The sequence below is a fragment of the Lissotriton vulgaris genome, chromosome 3_2 (genome assembly GCF_964263255.1).
Source record: "Lissotriton vulgaris chromosome 3_2, aLisVul1.2, whole genome shotgun sequence".
Classification (NCBI taxonomy): domain Eukaryota; kingdom Metazoa; phylum Chordata; class Amphibia; order Caudata; family Salamandridae; genus Lissotriton; species Lissotriton vulgaris.
Window position 1 is genome coordinate 48,383,361 of NC_141690.1, and position 21,343 is coordinate 48,404,703.

Sequence of the window (21,343 nt, forward strand, 5' to 3'; positions counted from 1 at the left end):
ACGTACTCTCTGGCTCTTCTGAGATTTCCACTTTTCCTAACTGCAGTTTTCAGGGCTTGCTTCACAGTTACTGATCCCCCACAGGTCTCGGTCTCAGTCACGGGAGTTCCACCGACCCCCGCGCCTACCTGCGAGATTCACTGCGGCTTCAGGAGCTCTACAGGCCCCTGACTTGTCGGGACCCACTTCGCAGGTGATTGTGCTGGAAGCACTAGAAACGCCAAATAAACTTTGCTGACAGCCAGCGCAAGAGCCTCCACGAAAGACCCTCCATGCAGCCACCGAGCGGCCGCGCCTCAGCTCCACGGCTGCTCGGCACCACGGGCATCACGGACTCCACTGTGGGCTTCACTGCGGGCAGGTTCCAAGGGGAAGGGAACCGATAACCACAACTCGGCACATCAGCCAATGTCGGTACATCAAGCCTCACCGTGAGCGGACCGCGTATCACAGGTCACAGCTCCATAAGACACAGAAAAGGCTCCGGGTAGAACAGCAGCACTACGGTGAGACGGAGGCTGGGTCAGACGCGCACGCCGCACTAGCCTGCGGCCGCCATGTTCTCCCTCTAGTTGCCCTATATTTATACTTCTTGGCTTGTGTATAATAAATACAGTGAAAACATTTGAAATGGATAATCTGTAGGCAGTTGCTAGCCAACACTTGTTCTGTTTGTGACCTACAATATGTCTTTTGGCTATCAGTTATTTTGCACCCCAGTTCTTTTGCCCAGTTTGTTCTAGCAGAGTATTGGCCTGTAGTCTGTTGATTGTGTCCTGTGTGATATAGGGCAGAGGCGGCGTGATCAGGTGTCTTGGGTTTTAGTATTATGTGAAGTGGGGGGAAGGTTGGGGGATCTGATGGATAGGATGGCTTGTTATCTTTAACACCCTGTCTCAGTCTCACATACAAAAAAAAGTCAAGTGGTGTAGGCGTAATAGCGCTTATTAACTGTTTAAGTGTAAAGATCTTCCCATCCTGTTATAGGTCCCCCCAGCATGTTATATTTGTCCTCCCCATGACTTTCCTAAAAGCTGTTTCCTATACCACTTGTATGGAAGAGTGATATGTCAGCAGGAGAAAAGGGGAGTATAACATTGGAGCTTGGAGCAAATCAGCTATACGGAGCCAAGCAATCGCAGGACATGCGACCATCATGCTTTCTCTGATGCATAGTTTGGGAACGCTATATGTCATGCCCGTCTAAGGAATTGGGTCTGCAAGCAACTGATCCACAGCTATCTCTGCAGATGGAACCAATAGTGCGCACCATGGACTTGGGCATAATATAGGTAAAAATTTGGAACATCGAAGCCACCTTGAGAGTAAGGTCTAGTAATGACTTCCCGCTGTAGTCTCGGTCGCTTACCTCCCCAAGTCAACCTAATCAGTTCAGAGCAGAGTGCTGTGAAGAAGTGCTTACCAGGGCTCATGAATAGGTACAACAGCTGAGGGAGAATCACCATTTTATTGGAGAAGTTCTGCCCACAAGAGATAGAGGCAAAGCAATACATCGTGTGACACAACTTATGATATTGTGTAAAGCTCTACTATATTTAAAACGCATTAGATCCGCACGGTCCCCTGTACTGCATATTCCTAAGTATTTAACTTCTGAATTGCACCATTCTATCTGGAAATCAAGGGAAAACTGTGTTGTAGGGGATGTGAGTAGAAATATTTGTGATTTCCCCCAATTAATATAAATCCCTGAGAGTAGTTCAAAAACAATTAATTTGCTTAGGATACGATTCATATTCTGTTGTGGGTCTCTGACATATAGGGTAATATCATCTTCATAGAGCGAGACGAGGATCTGATGCATGCAACATCACAATGCTTTTTCCTGATGGTGTTGCCGCAGTTTAGCCACAGGGGGTTCAATAGCCAGCGCAAAATGTAATCGGGAAAGTGGACAACCTTATCTTGTGCCTCTAGTAATAGGAAAGGCTATCAAGATCTGCCCGTTGACCAGAACTTTAGCTGTCGGGGAGATGAACAAAAGACTTCTCCATTATATAAATCCCGATGGCATTCCCATACGTTGCAATATTCCTAGCAAATAATCCCATTCCACTGAATCAAAAGCTTTTTTGGTGTCAAGAAAGACCGCTACAAAAGCCAAATCAGAGTCTTTATTTCGGAATATTGAGAAAAAGGTTCCAAGGTTATGGGCTGTTGCTCTTCCCAGGACGAATCCTGTCTGGTCAGGCAGTACCAATTTTTCCATCAGCGGATTGATCCTGTTGGACAATATTTTAATAGGATTTTGGCATCATTATTATGAGGGACAGCAGTCTATCAGAGTCACATTGCTTTGTAGGTCTCCCTGGCTTAAGTAGGGAAGTAATAAGTGCCTCCCTCATGGACGGCGGAAGGACACCCATTTCCTGGGCTTCCTCATAGACGGCTTTCAATACGGGAATACGTTGATCAATATCAGTCAGTTAAATTCACTTTATTTGGTTATTTAAAACCATAAAAACATACTACATTTGAAACACAATAAAAAAAGAATCAAAAATATTACAAAAACCCAATCATCACAAAATACAGATAAATCAAAATCTGGATCATCAAAATACACAAGAATAATCAATTGAATTTAAAATATACCAATTAATAGCGGTCCCTCTTTTTTCTGTAATCTAACTGCTGCAGTCAAAAAGCTAGGTTTGTTAAAAAATGTCCAAACATTGGTCAGCATTTGCAAGTGTAGAAAAGCAGGTCTAGCCTGTATACAACCTTAGCCTTTAACAATGGGTAAAATAAACCAATTTTGGATGTGCAAAAAATGATCACAAAATAATACATAATGCATTGAGGCCTGAGTGGAAAAATTAACACATGTACAAACATCCAGGTCCTCTGGCTTTTGCCATCCCATTGGTTCTGCAAGAAGTAAATGTAGTTGGTTCGATCAAAATCTTACCAGGAGGTAACAATGATGGTGATTAGTAACTATATTTAGATACGTTTCAATTGTTTTCGAGGGGCTTGGTTGATTCTAAAGCCTCTCTATCCATTTCTGATAACTCATGGTACGTGCATTTAGCCCAGTGCATGTCCACCTTTCGGAGTTTCTCTGGGGAGATAAATAGCTCTTATATCCCCAGATACGATGCAGTCCTTTTCACGCAACTTAGACAAGTGATGCTATTTGGTCGGTCAAGAGCTAAACAATCGCGAATGATAACGCGGTACATCTTAAGCTCCGGTTTAGTCCAAATACTTATCCATTTAAGTAAAGGTGCCATACCGATGTTATCTGATATGAAACCTAAACCTGTTTCTCGATGGAAAATATAGGTAGATGTTGATTGTGGCACGGGCAAAATACTTCTTAAAAATTTATTTTCCACTATGTGGATATAACCCGCTTTTCTGTATCCCTAGAGATCGGAACCATAATTTGCTATAGCAAGGCATTTAGCCCTATAGATGATTAATATGGCATGCATTGGCTTTGATCCATATCTACGTGAAAAGTTTAGGACAGCAAAGGTAGATCTGGCCATTGCATTTCTTTTGGCCTTCATTTGTGGGACCCATGAACTCTTTTCATCAAATAACACTCCGAGATATAAAAACTAAGGGCCAGATGTAGGTAATCCAGATTTACTGATTCTAAAATGCCGAATTTTACCGATTCTGTATTTTTGGAATTGGTAAATGGGATGTAGGTATTCATCTGTATTTTGTACCCAATCAGTAAGATTTGGAAAATACCGAATCGTTATTTACAGATTCGGTATTTCCCATTCATCCCTATGTGCCTCAAGGCCCACAGGAAGGAATGGAAATTACCGAATCTGTAAAAACCGAGTCGGTAAAAGGGGAACACATTCAAGGGTGGCAGGGTGGCACTTTGACACCCTGTTCCATCCCTGAATAGTGCATAGGGGTGCATGGCACTGTCATAAATTGCAATAAGTTGCTTTTTATAGGGTTTTCGCTATTTACCACCAACTTGTAGTTGGTTGTAAATAAGGAATCCTGAAATGGGAAAAGCACAAATTTCAGTGCTGCCTACATTAAGGATTCGGTAATTTACCGAATCGGTATTTTAAGAATTTGGTAGTTTACCCATTCCTTAAATTACCGATTCAGTAAATTACTGAATCCTTCATTTAGGCTTCCTACATCTAAAAAGCTAAATAGCAGTCGGTAACAGACGAAACTTAGTAATTTCGGCCATTACTGACCGGTATTAGGCTTCCTACATCTGACCCTTGGTCACCTGTGTTATTACATTGCCTTCACAATAGTGGTATTTTGAAAAGTTAACATTGAAATCCAAAGACTTCCTAAAGTTTGCAAACAATGTTAAAAGATGCTGTAGGCCAATCGTTGTTCTAGCTAAAAGAGCAGCATTGTCTACGTATAGAAGTCTATTGGGAGTCCATCGAGGCCATGTGCTTTACCGGACTGCATTTGCTATATTTTAGCCTGATTTTTGTCCTCCTCAAAGGGGGCCACCAAAAAGTCTCTCTGCGGCTCCCCAATCAGCCGAAGACCACATCATCCAAATATGCAGTCAAACCAAGTAGACACTGTGGGTGAGTAGCAACTGCTTACTATGGTTACCCTAACTTTTTGCTGGTTATTCACTGTTTTTCGACTTTAGTCTGGCTGGGGCCCTGCTAACCAGGACCCCAGCCTAGCTGCTGCCTATATAATATGATTGCCTGTACATTAGGTATACTCCAGATTGGTTACTGGGTTACCCTTGTGAGTCCCTAGTATATGGTACCTTAGGTACTAAGGCCATAGGTACCCCAGAGGCCTACCAGGGATACCTTTCACCAATGGATGCCTGAGGCTTGAGCCGGGCAGCTGATTTTGAAATTGCTCCTAATTCTCCTGTTGTAATTATTCCCTGTGTGTCCGACCCCCTTCCTCTTTCAGCGCGCGGATTTTACGCAGCGCGTGTCTCCACCGAGTGAGGGTGGAGGCAATTACTATTTTAACTATTTTAAAAATTACCTTGATATCCTAAGACCTCCGCGCTACCTGGATAATTTCTCTGCCTCCCCCCTGAGCAAGCGGCCAATTCAGGGCGGGCCTGCCGGGGACACGGCCGGAATACGGCGGCGGCCATTTTGGGTAGGGCTAGGCTCTATAAAAACAGTGGTAGGACTGTGCTCGCGAGATACCTTTCACCAATGGATGCCTGAGGCTTGAGCCGGGCAGCTGATTTTGAAATTGCTCCTAATTCTCCTGTTGTAATTATTCCCTGTGTGTCCGACCCCCTTCCTCTTTCAGCGCGCGGATTTTACGCAGCGCGTGTCTCCACCGAGTGAGGGTGGAGGCAATTACTATTTTAACTATTTTAAAAATTACCTTGATATCCTAAGACCTCCGCGCTACCTGGATAATTTCTCTGCCTCCCCCCTGAGCAAGCGGCCAATTCAGGGCGGGCCTGCCGGGGACACGGCCGGAATACGGCGGCGGCCATTTTGGGTAGGGCTAGGCTCTATAAAAACAGACGGCCATGACTCCGCGTAGCGGACGCGCTAAGCGGACGTGCCGTTTTCGCGCCGGAGTCGAGCCAGAGTCCAGCCCGTCTGCGCCCGTCCGCGCTGAGGACGGGCTGGACACTGGACTTTTACCCACACTATCTCAGGGAACGCTTTTGTACTCCTCGGCCGAGCTATTAGCGTTAAAGCCCCCATGTCTACCATGTACCCATAGATTTTCCCCAGAGGGCATCCTGCATTCCTCCCGCTGTCACACGTGCAAATCTGTACTATTACCTCTCATACCTTCTAAAGTGGATAGGAATACTCTGATAAAAAAGGGCTTTTTAATCAATGCTAGATCCCTTATTAAAAACAATATTGCATTCCATGACTTTGTGGTAGACAGGCAACCCGATTGGATGCTTGTCACAGAAACATGGGCATCGGAGTCTTCTGGACATGACCTAGTGATGGCCATCCCAGAGGGTTATAAAATACTTCAACAAGACCGACCCATACGCAGAGGGGGTGGACTTGCTATTGTCTGCAAGGCCACTTTGCCCTGCACGATTAAAGCCCTGTCTGTAGTATCGGACTCTTTTGAGGCCTTGCATTTCTCCATCCTGTTTGCTCCCTCGGTTTCCTTCTCAGGAATCCTTATTTATAGACCCCCTGGCTCCAGAGTTACGTTCATTGATGACCTTCTCAGAATCCTGGAACCCTACTTTGGCAATTCCCATCTGTCCATTCTTGGGGACTTTAACTTTCATTTGGACAACACAAGAGACTCAGATACCATCAGGTTAGTGGACGCACTAGCTGCCTGTGAATGCATACAGTTGGTCAACAGCCCTACTCATTTGGCGGGCCACACCCTCGATGGAGTCTTTACTAATGACGACAGATTATCTGTTGACACCCCGGTGCCTCTGGTCTGGTCGGACCATTCGGCGATCCCTCTTCTGATGGCCCTTCCTCTGGAAGGAACATCCGATTTGTACTCCACTTCCAGAGGCCCAAAAAGGAGCTATAAGAACATCACCAATGACACTCTTGAACCTTACATAAAGAAGTTCACCTTCTCCTCCCTGGTAGATGTGGAGGATGCTGCGGTATTGCTCTCTGAATCTATCACCTTAACGGTTGATGAGCTGGCTCCCCTGTCTTTTAGATACTCGGCTCGCCGTAAGCCCACTGCCCCGTGGTACACGGATTCACTTAGACTCCTTCGTCAAGGCTGCAGAAGACAGGAAAGAAAATGGAGGAAAGCATGGGATCCCATTGAAAGGGAAGTACATAAGGGTCTGCTTGCCGATTACAAAACTAATGTTATCAGGGAAAAGCAGCAGTACTTCTCGAATCTTACTACCTCCCTTAGTTCCTCCAGGGAGCTCTTTAAGATTGTAGACTCCCTCTGTTCCCTTCAGGTCCCGGATCCAGTTGTGGGTTCGCAGGAGCTCTGCAACAATATATCAGAGTTTTTCCATAAAAAAATTGAGGACATCTATCTTGCGCTGGAAACTCAGAGAAAGTCCTTAGCTGACTCCTCACTCCAAACCCTGAACAAATTACAAGCCTGGACTAGAGACCATCCGGTTAGTCTAACGGCCTTTCCGCTACTGACCCGAGAAGAACTTGAGCTTCTACTCGATAGGATTAAATCCTCATCACCTCTAGATCCTTGTCCTTTGAGGATATTGAAGGAATGCAGAGCGATACTGCTCCCGCCACTCCTGGAAGTTATGAATGGTGCTATAACCCAAGGTACCTTCCCCCTAATATGGAAGAAAGCGATAGTGAAGCCTCTACTCAAGAAGCCCACACTGGACCCGGAACAGTTGAAAAATTTTAGACCTATCTCACTGTTACCCGCTCCTGCTAAGATTCTTGAGACACACCTCAATGGCCATCTTACCGCCTTCCTGGACTCATCTGGGTATCTTGACATCTCCCAGCATGGGTTCCGAAAGGCGCATAGTACGGAGACAGCTCTGACTATGGTGGCAAATAACATCGGTAGGAAGGTGGATGCTGGCCAAACTACTGTGTTGGTTCTACTAGACCTCACAGCGGCATTTGACACCCTGTCTCCCTCAACGCTTACATCTCGGTTGAGGGAGGCAGGGATCTCCGGCATGGCTCTGAACCTCCTGCACTCCTTTTTACAGCATAGGGAGCAAAGAGTCAAGCTTGGTGAGTTCCTTTCCCCTGCTATGTCCTTGCAGTGTGGGGTGCCACAAGGGTCGGCTCTCAGTCCGACCCTATTTAACATTTATGTCGCCCCCCTTGCAAGGCTAGTAAAATCTCAGGGGATGGAACTGGTATCATACGCCGATGACACCCAGATTATGGTGTCACTGGCCCACTCAGTATCATCATCCGCCACCAACTTCAGGATCTGTATGCAGACAGTCTCTGATTGGATGCTTCAGAACTCCCTGAAGTTGAATGGTGACAAAACTGAGATCCTGGTCTTTGGCAAGGACCAGGATATCTGGTCGGATGAGTGGTGGCCGGCCTCACTGGGAACCTGCCCATCCCCTTCCCAGTCAGCAAGAAACCTTGGGGTAATCTTTGACACCTCCCTATCCATGACTCTGCAGGTCAACCGTACGGTGGCCACCTGCTGGGGAGTGCTAAAGATTCTCAGGAGGATTCTTCACTATCTCTCTCCCTCAGCACGCAAACAGGTGGCAGTAGCATTGATAGGTTCAAGGTTGGACTACTGTAATGCGCTCTATGTAGACTCCAACAAGGGGCTCATTCAGCGATTACAGGTAGTTCAAAATGCGGCTGCTCGCTTTGTCTTAGCACTTCCCAAAGCTTCATCTGCTACGATGGCCAGAAGGAGCCTTCATTGGTTGCCCATTCATCTCAGGATTTCGTTTAAGATCCTCTGTCTTGTCTATCGAGCTTTGGCAGAGGGTTCTTCTGACCCCCTTGGTGCCCTGCTGACCCGGTATCAGCCCGGTAGATCTTTAAGATCTTCTGAGATGAATCTGTTGGTTGTCCCACGTACCAAAAGCGTTCGTTGGGGAAACAGAGCTTTTTCCGTTGCTGCTCCTAAACTATGGAACTTGTTACCTCTTGAGATTAAGATGCAACCTTCTCTGTCTTCCTTTAAAAAGGCGCTCAAGACCTGGTGTTTTGTCAGGGCTTATCCGTAATTAGGATCAGTCTCTGTTATCTGGTATTATTTGGTTAGGCGCCTTGACGCCCATCTGGGCTTAGTTGCGCGTTAAAAATTGTTTTTCATTTCATTTTTCAGGGGCTGACGCATGTATTATGCCACCCCTGGGAAGCCTTCCAAAATGGCACCACAGGTCTGCTACTGCAGTCTGGGTAAGGTGGTGCATGCACCACTTACTAAGATGTAGGTTCCCTATATCTAACTTTAAACACTGACACATATAAAACTATAAGTCACTCCTATGGCAGGCCTTATCCATCCTGAAGGCAGAGTGCTTGGTTTTGTGTAAGAGGGTGCCCATGCATGAGCTGGACCCCTCTGAGTCTATTCTATGAAGTTGTTCTGTGATGCAGCTAGACCAAATACTCTTAACTACATTATAACCTAGCGGTAAATGGTAACTTTGGAATGGCTGCATGGAAACATGTTGTATTTGGTGTCAAACACTTTGGAATCCTCCCCCCCGCCAGTTCTGGCGGCAGGGGTAGAATTCCACCCTTCTAGAGGGAGAAGACATGTACACACTTACCTAACCGGTAATAGTTTAAAAGAACCCCAGCATCGGGACGTGGCTTGCGATCCGCTACGTGATGGCGAGTCGCGCTTGAGTTCCAGGGCAATTGAGGTCCGTTGGAGGTTTTCACCCGTTTCCAAGTGCCCCTGTTCAGCGCAAAAGCTCTCCCGGTCTTGGGAATATGCTGAGAGCCGTTTGTGACCATTTCCTTCGGATTCAGGCTGCGGCTGCTTGATTTATGACAGTCTAAAGTGACGCTCGGTATCTTTACGAGCGGCCACCATTTTAGCTGGTTGTGACGGAGATCGGCATTTCTCCTCAGAAACAACGACATGGATACAGTCTTACCAGTTCAGCGAGATACCAGGCATTTTTGCCTATATTTGGTTACTTTTTGACTTTCATGTGCTCCCTTCTTTCTTCGCGCTGCTTGGCTGGATATTTTGTGGCTGTTTATTCTTACATACGCTTTGGCTTACCTCAGGGCAGTATTATGAAGTCGGAGCTGCATTTCACCCGCTCTATGTGACTCTGCTTTGGCCTTCTAGTTTCTGGAGGATTATTTTGTTAGTTCCTGCGAGGGCATTCAATATAAGTACGCCCTTTTAGACTATTTTGCTTTGTTTGCTTTCAGTGCGCTCTATTACTTTACTTTTGGTGTGGAATAAACATCCACTGACTTTTTACCTGCCTCTATTGTACCTGAAGTGGCTTTTTATTTTTCTCTGTGGCTGTTGGTTCCATGGCTGCAACTACGGGCCATTCATCAAATACTAAAGATTCCGGTACCTCTCTTAAAAGAGCCAAACAATTGTCTTCTACGCCTGAGTGTTCTCAAGCAGACACCAGTTCCACTCTTGAGACTATTTTAACGCGCCTCAATGAGGTTCATGATATTGCGCAGTCAACAAAGACTAACACAGATTTACGGCAAGTGGAGGTGTCCGCTATCAGGAATGACTTTAAGGCTCTCTCTATTCGTGTTTTGGCCACGGAGACACGTATCAGTGATGCAGAGGATAATAGGCAGAAGCAATCTTGGTCTCTTTTCCACTTGGAGCGCTCAATGGCGGCATTGCGGAGGGATCTCACTGAGCAGGAAGATCGTAATCGCAGATCTAATCTGCGCATTTTTGGCCTTCCTGAAGAAGCAGAGAAAGCAGCCCCTTCTATGATTGGTTTTTATACCAATGGATTCCTTCTACTCTACAAATCTCCTTCCAAAGGGACTTTGAATTGGAAAGGGCACATCATGTCCCCACCTTTTGTTCTAAATCTGCAACACAGCCAAGAGCGATAATTTTTAAGCCACTGCGTCATCAACACACGGAGCAGATTCTTGCTCATATGCGAAAGGTTAAAGCGGTCTCCTGGGAAGGTCATCGAATTTCAATCTCTCAAGACTTCGCCAGGGACACAGTGATAAGGAGGAAGGGCTTTCTTAATCTTCGGAGACGTCTTTCTGAGATGAACATCCCCTTTTCCTTTTCTGGTCCTTCGAAATTTCGTATTACCTTCAAGAGTCGTTCCACAATTTTCGATGAACCCGCAGATCTGGCTTCTTTCTTGGACAATCAGATGGAACTTCAGATGGAGCTTCAATCGGAATCTTCGCTTGATCCTGGTGCTTCTGGCACTTGAAATGTATACTTATGCCTCCTCTGCTCTCTCTTTTTTTCAGATCTATTGACTTAGTTTTCTCTTAAGATCTGTATGGTGGTGTCATGTTCCTTTGTTGCTGGTGTATTGATGCTGTCTGTTTGTGCCTCTACCAGCGGAGTTTTGGTTTTTGTTTTCTTCTTTTCTCTGTTTGTTGTTCTTCCTTCTCCTTTTATGGGGTAGTTGTTTGTTATTTTAGTCATCTCTATGTTCTGTCTTTTTCTCACTAGTTGTGGTATTGTCTCTTTCTCATGTCGCTCCTATTCCTGCTCTTCTTTTCCTTTTCTGTTCGTGGGCCTGTCTGTCCGGCCCTTGTATAGTTCTTTTGATCATGTTTTGGTCCATTTATTTCCTTCTTTTCTTGTAGGTTCTTTTTTCCTCTCCTATTTGTCTACGTGTGACCTGTTTCTTACTTTGTCTCTGACTCCAGCTACGGTTCTTATTCCTTTTAATGTTTAGTCTGTCCTTCTCCATGGGCTTTTTTATGTCTGCTCAGTCTTTATTTCTCACATAATTGCATTCTCTTTTCATGATTTTCCAAACTATATACATGAGCTGTTTCTTACGTTTCTATTGTTTGCATTCATATCTCTAGTTTTAGGTTTTTCCTATTATATCTCAGTTAGTAATAGTTTTTCTGTTGCTCATACTCCAATGATAAATATTTAATTGTTGTTTACTTGACGTTTATCCTTTTTACTATATAATCCATTTATATATCTTCATGGACTAGTGTGTTTCAGGCTTTGGATGCCTTCTTCTATTATGTCTAATTTTTTTCTGTTTATTTTGCTCCTGACAATCACCTGGCTGATAGCTATTCTTTCTGTCTCTCATGTTGGAGTATCTACGTCTCACCTTCCTGGATTTTACCTTATTTGTAGGATGTTTCTTCTCTTTTAAATTGACTATGATTAGATTTATATACCTATAGGCAGTTATTTTGGTAGTTTTTAAGTTGCTTCTCCTTAGTGCTTATCTATTTTCTAGATAAATTAATTCTTTGAACTAGTTGTTCTATAGCTTCATGGATTGTTTTGTTTAGTAGCCTTTTGTTGTTTTTCTTTACTTTGTTCATATTCTTTTATTTATATAGCACTTTATCATCTTCTCGATAAGTAACCTTACACATCATTATTAGTTTCTAGAATTAAAGGATGGATTACTTTCGTATGGTTCTGTTTAGTTTTAACCTACGTTTCATGTGGTTCCTTCTTTTTCTAATTAACTATAACAAGTTTTGTATAATCTGGTGATTGCTATTGTATTGATTTCTGTTAGCTTTTTGCCTATTTAATATGTTCTTAATTCGAGTATCTATTATCACTGATGATTCATTGATTGTTACTTCGAGTACTTATTAGATGCTTTTTCTAATATGACTAATTTATTATATTTATATTGCATTTTTTAATCCTCTGTTGTAGTTTCTTTATTTATATCTATTCTCTCATAAAATTACATGATAGTCTGTTTCTATAATATGTTTTTTACTAATAATGCTTATTCCAGATGTTTTTTCTTTCAATTATCTGTTTCAAGAAATGTTTTCTATTGGGGCTGATGATGCTGAATGTATTTCTCCTCATAACAGTTCCCTTGATCCCCTTTTTCACGTTCCCCCTAGTATGAATTTGGTCTTTTTCAGACCTCCCTTCCTTGCTCTTCTTCCCCTTCTTCTCTCTTCTCTCTTGCTTTCTCTTTTTCTCCTATCTTGTCCTATTTTTTTTTCTCCTATCTCTTGGCTTTTCTCTCTCCTTGGACTTCCTTATTGGACTTTCCCTTTTTGACGATTTTGTTTGGTGTTTAGAGGTTTGCAGCTGTTCTGTTTGTTTATATATTACCATCTATGTATTATCTTTTCTGTCTCCTGCATAGAGCATGCCTGGCTTGAATGTATTATCCCTTAATGTTAAGGGTTTAAATCATCCAGTAAAAAGGTCTAAAATATTGAACTATTGCAAATCACTTTCTTCGGATCTAGTACTGTTACAGGAAACAAAGGTCTCGGTCAGGGAGGCACTATTCCTGAAGAAAGAGTGGGTATCAGATGTTGCTTGTTCGGATCCGTGTGGCAAAAGGAATGGGGTCATTACGTTGATTTCTAAAAAGTCTGGCTTGTCTATAGTCTCTTCTGAACAGGACACTGAGGGTTGTTGGCTATTATCTAAGTTGTCTGATGGTAATGATGATCTTTTTTTCATGAATATTTATGCCCCTAATAAGGATGATCCGTTGTTTTGGAAAGCAGTAACCAAAAAATTGCATGACACTCCTCATTCTGGTAATCCTATTGTTGGTGGAGACTTTCATTTACCAATGGATCCCATCCTAGATAGAAATTCAGCCTTTCATTTTCGCCCCCCGAAATCACATAAACAAATGACTAATATGTGTTCTCTCCTCCATCTTCAGGATGTCTGGGGTCTCTATAACCCCACTGGTAGTAATTTTTCCTTTTTCTCCTCCCCTCATTCTACTTTCTCGCGTATTGATTATCTTTTGGTACACTCCTCTATTCTTCAATCCTCCTCCTCTCCTCTTATTCATCCTATTTTGATTTCAGATCATGCCGCAATTTCTTTCACGCTGTTGTCCTTTGCTCCCAAGACAAGATCTCGTTCATGGAGACTAAATACAGAAATTTTGTATGATGATTCCCAGGTTTGTGAGTTCTCTAAGGAGAAACTGTTTTCCTTGAAAATGAAGGCTCAGTCACTTCCCCAGTGGTGCTCTAGGATTCCTTTAAATGTACTTTCCACAGTCAGGTCATTAAATGTATGTCAAGGAGAAATGCTGCTATTAAAAAGGAACTAACAGATTTGGCTGTTGAGATTAAAATCCAAGAATCTCTTTTTCGTCAATCTAAAGATAAATCCTGTCTACAGTCAATTAAACAATTAAAATATAAGTTTAATACTATTGTCACCAGAAGAGCTCATATCAGATTTCAGGCTCAAAAATCTAAGAAGCTCTTATTAAAAAATCGAGCTGGCAAGATTCTTGCGGCTACATTAAAATGTCAGGAATCTTCTTGTAAATCTTCCCGGATTTCTTCTATTAATGACCAATTGGGTAATAAAACATTTCAGACTAAGGAGATTCTTGAGGTATTTCGGGATTTTTATAATAACTTAAATACTCCCTCTAATCAGGCCTCTTTTGAGCAATGTCAAGTATTTTTTAAAACAATTCCAGTAAAATCGGTATCAGTGGTGGATCGTACCTTTTTGAATGGCCCGATTACTTCTGACAAAATTACTGCTGCAATTAAAGACACTCGTTCTGGGAAAGCCCCAGGACCTGATGACTACCCTATTCAGTTTTATAAAACCTTTCTTCCTGTAATTGTACAAAATTACAATCCGTCTTTGATGCTTTTATTAGGGATGGATCTGTTTCTGTTTCTGCCGCTGATGCTACAATTGTAGTGATTCCAAAAGAGGGAAAGGATCATTCCGACCCCAGAAATTTCCGTCCTATATCTCTTCTCAAGATGGAAGCTAAGATTTTTGCTAAAATCTTAGCTAAGCACTTAGAATCCTTTATTCCTCAACTGGTACATCCCTCTCAAACGGGATTTGTAAAGGGTCGTCTGGCGTGTGATAATATTCGAACATTCTGTCACATTCTCGGATCAGCTAAACGTTCCAATCTTCCGGCCGCGGCCTTGGCACTCGATGCTGAAAAGGCCTTTGATAAGGTTTCTTGGCCTTTCCTGCGTGCTATTTTATGTGCTCATAACCTTGGCGACTCCTTCATTCATATGGTTATGTCTCTTTACTCCCGCCCTAGAGCTAACATAAGAGTCAATGGTGCTACATCATCTTTTTTTAATCTTCGCCAAGGTCCTAGACAGGGTTGTCCCTATCCCCACTTTTATTTTTATTATCCATTGATCCTCTTCTCAGATTGATTGACCTCCATCCAGATATTAAAGGGTTTTCTTTTGGTTCTCATTGTATAAAAACAGCTGCTTACGCGGATGATGTCCTTATTTTCTCTGATGACATTGCATTGGCCATCCCTGCTATTTCTGACACGATTTCTCTTTTTTCAAGGGTTTCTGGATACACCTTAAATAAGGATAAGACTGAGATGTTCCCTTTGAATGCGTACTGTTTCTCTCACCATATGGGCTCTGCTGGCTTTAAGTGGCAATCTAAACAATTAAAATATTTGGGTATTTATTTTTGTTCTTCCCTTTATGCTACCGTCTCTTATAATGAATCTCAAACTATTCTTAAGGTGCGGCGTCTTTTGGAAACCTGGTCTCCGAAATACATTTCTTGGTGGGGTCCCCTGCAAACTCTTAAAATGATGATTACACCTATCATTAATTTTGTTTCCTCTATGCTTCCAGTAAAACTTTCTGCTTCCTTCTTTCATGAAATTGATGTTCTTACTTCTAAATTCTTATGGAATGATAAAAGGGCTAGGATTGCCTATACATTTTTACGTAAACCTTATGACATGGGAGGCTGTAATCTTCCTGACTGGGAGAAGTACCAAATTGCCTTTTTGGCATTTCAAGGCGCTTTCTGGTTTTCTTCCCCTTCTATTCATGTTCCATCTTGGCTGTTAATAGAACAAAATCTGGCCTCTCCTTTGCCGACTGCTTCTTTTATAACTACGAATACCCTTTCTAGCCCCTTTTCCCGCTCCATTATTCTGGATACTATTGCTGCGGTCCGGAAGATTGATAAGAAGGTTGCGGTTCCATTGCATAAATCTAGATGGTTGTCTATTTGACGGAATTCTAGAATCAAAATCAATATTGATCCTTCTCTGGTGTCTTATTGGGCTAACAAAGGGATCTTGCTTGTTAAACATCTCTATGATGCTGATAATGAACCACTACCTTTTTCTTCCTTAGCGAGACAATTTTCTTTAACTAATTTGGACTTTTACCCACAATCACCCTCTTTCAATTATGGATACGGTCTGGGCATGTAGCTTCTAGGATTTATAAATTCTTATCATCTTCTTTATTACCTACCCCAACTGTTGCTCAGCGGAAATGGTTGCATCATTTTGATCATAGTGTTACGGATCATATCTCTTCAGACACTTGGCAGCTTATTGGTAAGCTTTCTCTTCGTAATAAAATTGCCCCTTCACTAATGCAATCTAAATTTTTCTCTATGAACCTCCTTCACTGGACTCCTATTCGCTTGCATTCGCTGAATCTTAAAGAGGATAACTTGTGTTGGAGTTGCGGTTTGTTACCTGGTGATTTCCAACATATGTTCCTTGGTTGCTCCCTTCTCCAACCCTTTTGGGATCTAATACACAAACATCTTCTGCTTATTTTTGGTATTCAGTTCCAACTTTCTTTTCCATTAATTCTTTTAGGTCCGTTAGCTGCCCCGGTCCCTCTCCCTTTGGATTCCATGGAATTGCAATTGTTAGACCTGTTGTTAACTGTTGCAGTGAAAGTAATTCTCATGGAATGGAAGTCTTTCTCTTCAATCTCTTATCATACTTGGTGGGCTTGGGTTTCCTTTTTATGGAGTGCTCATACTTCAGTTAATCACGCTCATCTTTCTCCTTCCATATCTGGTGGTGTTTGGTCTGCCTTGGATTCTTACATGGATTTAGCCTCGAAGGGGTTGGTTGCTCAATTTCCCTTTGATATGTCTGGTTAAATGCTGTTTTCCTATTTAGGAAAGTTCTTTGGAAATCCTTTTCTCTCTCTCTCATTTCCTTCTTCCTTTCTCTGTCCTCTTTTCTCTTTGCATTACTGTTCCATCTTCCTTTCTTTTCTACTTTTTTTCCTCTTTTCTATCTTCATTTCTCCTTCCCTTTTTCCCCTAATTTTATTATCTGATAGTGTTACTTTTGATAGTTACGTTTGCTGTATATTTATTTTTCTCCTTCAATTGACTTATTTATCTGACTTCAGTAGACCTAGATGTATTAGAAATATGTCTCGTGCTAATTACTTTTGAGCCTCATATTCTGATTGTAGTTATCTGATTCCAATGGTATCACTAATGTCTGTACCTTATTTCCTTATGTGCTCCTTCAAAATAATTCAATCTTTTGAAATAAAAAAAAAGAACCCCAGCATCACAAAATGGACGCTGCAGCCACAGACATGAGTCTGACCTCATGCTGCTGGATGAAACTCCGGCAGGGGAGGCCTGGACAATAGGTTTCCTGTCAAAGGGAGGTGTAACCACCTCCCAGACAGGCTTTAGTGTATTGGGGCTGGGTGGGTGTATTCATAGAATGCTTTTCAGACAGTGCTGGGAGCACACTTGGTGTCCCTGTGCATATCCCAGTTCCAACCGGTTATCGGGGCACTCAGCCCCTGCTCTGGCACAAAATTGGACAAAGGGAAATGGGCATAGCCACTCCCTCCCTGGATCCTCCCATAGGTGGGTCCCCAGCGAATGTCCAACCCCCTAACTTAGTATTAGTATGGGACCCCAATCCTTAGGACTTTAGAGTACACCTGGACAAAACTCTGCAACATATATCCTGGAACTGCGACATTCTTCATCGACTAGAAGACGGAAGAATCTCCCTTGGTGTAAAGGAGTGACTCCCCTGCTCAAACAAGCACCAAAGAAACATCTTGCTGGGCTGCTTTGCCAATGCTCCTGCTGGATCCTGACAGATTTGCAATTCAGGACACAGACTTCCAAACTTCTCAGAGGCCAACACGAGATCCCAGCAAAGCTGAAACCAGCTGCCCTCCGAGGGATGTGGGACCGGAATTTCTGGACACCGTGCACATTTGCAAGTGCATCAACTTCCGGAGCTTTCCCGAAGTTGTGCATTGGGCTATTCGTAGTCCAAGCCCGAGCACCATTTGCAACGAAAGTTGTGGCCCTAAACTCCACGAGTGTTCCGTGAGCCAGCTTCTAACATTTCTGCTTGAAGCCACTTCATGATCCCTGGTACGTCGACTGGTGGGTCCCCACAAAGGTAACTCTTCTGTTTCTTGGGCTTTCCTGGTACCTCCAGATGTGCCCTAACTCCCCTCTAAAGGGTGACTCCCTCAGACCTTGCTGGTCTCCACCGAAGCCAATCTCTGCACTTTGTGTGGGTTGCTGTTGTCAAAGCTTGTTGGGTCCAATCTGGAAAACAACACCGCATTACTTGACATCCTTCAGTGGACCGCTCAAATCCAGCTCCTGTTTGCCCTCGATGCCTCCTGGTCCTCGTTGCTGAAGAGTCAAGCTCCACCTTCTTCACCTGAAATCACCAGACATCGGTTGGCATCTTCTCATCACCTTCCTGGTCACTGGCAAGTGACCCAGACTCTGTTCTGTAGTGTAGTTCCTATATTCCCAATAGGCTCTGCGCATTGGAATAACATATACCATAGATTATACGTAGGACTGAGGTCGACTAGGTCTCTATCGAATATGTTAGACTTAATTGTGAGTGCCAGCTTGCTCAGAGATCACTAGAAACTTTCTCGAATACACAAGAAGAGATTAGTTTCTGATAACCACATAAACATGACAACTTTGTTTCCCAAGAATAAGAAATATGTCTCTAGAGTCGCGGAAACAATAGATAGTTATTTTACTCACTCAATCATGCATGCTTCGTTTCACCAGAGGTGCAGAGAAATAGAGAGACGGGCGTTTTCAATAAAAAGAATTTATTGAACAGTATTCTTTCTCATGCAGAAGAAAGGAACTGCTACAATCGTAATACTGGTTGCAAAGTACAATGCGGACAGTATGAAAAGTATTATAAAACAATACTGTAAAAGCATGATATGGTTTCTATGCCATAAAGTTCATAGAATACATACATTAATAAATAAAGACTAAAAGTACTCAACTGGTGCTTCTATAATACGCCTACCCCGGTGTACCTAACCGAGGTCTAGTACGAGGGGAAAAGTAAGTGAGGCGTAGCTTAAGTTTAGGATTTTCTGCTAAGAATCTATCCAAGAATTCTCTAAGGGTCTAATCAGCTCCGTACCTTGGTTTTAGAATGAAGGAAGTCTTGTATCTCTTTCTCAGTACTCGATTTCCCAGCAACCCGCAAGGGTAGCCTGGAAACACTGGAGCTGGATTTCTCTGCAAGAGAAAAGACAGCGTCTCTCTCAGTGCATCTGCTGGAGGGTCGGCTTCCTTCGGGACTTGCTTCGGCGAGCTGTGTCGTGGAGGTAGATAGTCGAACTGCTCTAAACCTCTGTGTGTTTGCCTGGGCAAGTGTGGGCATATTTATACCTTGAAGGTTCCGAGATTGATGTAAGGTTGGACATAATAACTTCATCAAAGACTCAGTTCTTTGAAAACTCCATGATTTTTTGGATAAATCTATATTCAAGCAAGGGGAAGTCCCTGACTGCTGAAGGCAGGTATTTACAAGAAATTGTTTTGGATTTTCGGAACTAGTGGAAGTAGCCATGCCGTATTTGGACTACATAGGCTAAGTCTAAATATGACTTCTATGCCTATATAAGAATAGGGTGATTTATACCTATATATGGGCATGAATCAGGAAAATTACACTAGGGTCCTAAAACGCTACACAACAGTCCCCTCTGCTTTTATGTTCTTCAGATCTCCGATCCACCCTTGGATTCACTGGACACTTTCCACTTGTCACCTGCAGCACTTTTCAGCAGCTTGCCATTGAAATCGAAGATGAATCCCGACATGAAAATACACTTATGCACCTTGCTTCCCTGGGTCAGGTAACTCAAATACTCTGGTACTCCCTAGGGTGTTGACTCTAGAACCTCCTTGTTCTAAATGGGGTTTCCTCCAAGTCCTCTTCTAAGTGTCCATAATCTGTACATTTTCAACAGCGACTTTCCCCATAGAAGTTATTGGTGATTTGCGGCTGTGTTTAGACACTGCACATGTCTCCCGTGGATCCTATGTGTCACTACCTTGGGTGGTTCCTGGTGACTCCAGCAGTTATAAAGACCCTAGGCCTTGTATCTATGTTAGTCGTGGTTCTTATAGCACTTTCTTAATATATGGTTTGGTACGCCCCTAGGGCTCAACGTATATTATGCTAATATACTGTGTGCTAAATAAGTTTATTGAATGTACTTTTGCTTCTAGCCTCATAAAGAGTCTAGAGGGATGTGTTTACAATAAATACATATCTTTTGTAAGCATGGGCGGAAAATCCGTTCCGCTCGTGGATTTTGCGGATTTTCGGTAAATTCGCAATCCGCAAACTCTCACGAATTTGCCGAAAATCCGCAAATTCGCACGCAGCGGATTTTTTTGCTTGGTGATACAATATTGCGGCGTGCGGCGTTCACTTACAGTCATTCAGCATTTGCCGAGTTGTTTTTCTCGATATTTTGCGAGTGCTGCGCCATTTTGGATCTTGCTGCTGGATCCCTTGGGAGTTTGGCGACCGCGATTACGTCATCGCGGCTTGCCACCTTGCACAGCAAGAGTTTGTCAACGCGAGTACGCCGTGATCACGTATCGCTGGAGTTCGCAATGGGGAACACGTAGATGCGGCGGGCAGCAACAATCTCGCACTCGCGAAATTACAAAATTTGCAATTCTGCACAAGAAATCCACCAGCAAGCAGCATAAACCTTCTGAAAATGATGATTTTTATCAGAATAACTCCTCAGTTGACATTTGCCTGCCCTTTTTTTTGCAAGGAGTCCATTTTTGGGGGTGGGGGGGTGGGAGGAAAGAAGTGCCCCACAGTCTCCAACTTCCTGTTCCTGTCAAGCAGGCTCCTCCCAGTGCTTTTTTCATGTGCTGGTCACTTTCATTTGGATCTTGACCTGGAAGCATTACTTTTTGTGGGTGCTGCTGGATATTTGGATTTGAGGACTATTTGACTTACTTTGGATCACTTTTGGATTAGAAATTTCACTAGTAAGTTTGTTTGTGGCATTACAGTTGCTGCAACTACAATTTTGGAATTTTCAATTTGTGAGCTGTTGTTGGGGCCTTTTGCCCAGGGGTAGTGAGTGGTGTATGGGGGTCTTTTTAATGTAAACATCATGGAGGGCATGGATGGCATGGGATTGTGCTGATTTTTGTGTGTTTTTCGATTTTTCGGGCTGCTGTTGGGGGCTTTTGCCCACGGGTAGTGAGTGGAGCATGGGCTGAGTCTTTCTGTGGGGTCTCTTTAATGTAAACATCATGGACAATGGGGTGTGCTACAATTTAAACATTGTTTTGAAGTGTCCTTCAAAGTACAGTTGTGAAGGACTTTCTTTCTACTCGATCATGCCATCCTTCTCGGCCGTGTCAGCGCAGCGGGCATCCAAGGCACTGCCTTCTCCTGGATCGCGTCCTTCCTTCAAGGCAGATCACAGGCAGTTCACCTCTCTGATTTCTCTGCTTCCCCTCTTCCGGTCACCTGTGGGGTCCCTCAAGGCTCTTACCTTTCCTCCTTCTCTTCAACCTTTACATCCGCCCCCTCATCTCCTCTCTTCTCGAGCTGGGGGTCTCTGTGTACAACTACGCAGACGACCTCCAGCTCGTCTTTGATCTTTCATCCCCAGCTGACTCTCTCCCTAAGTTTTGTTCCACTCTTGTTTTCATCTCCCAGTGG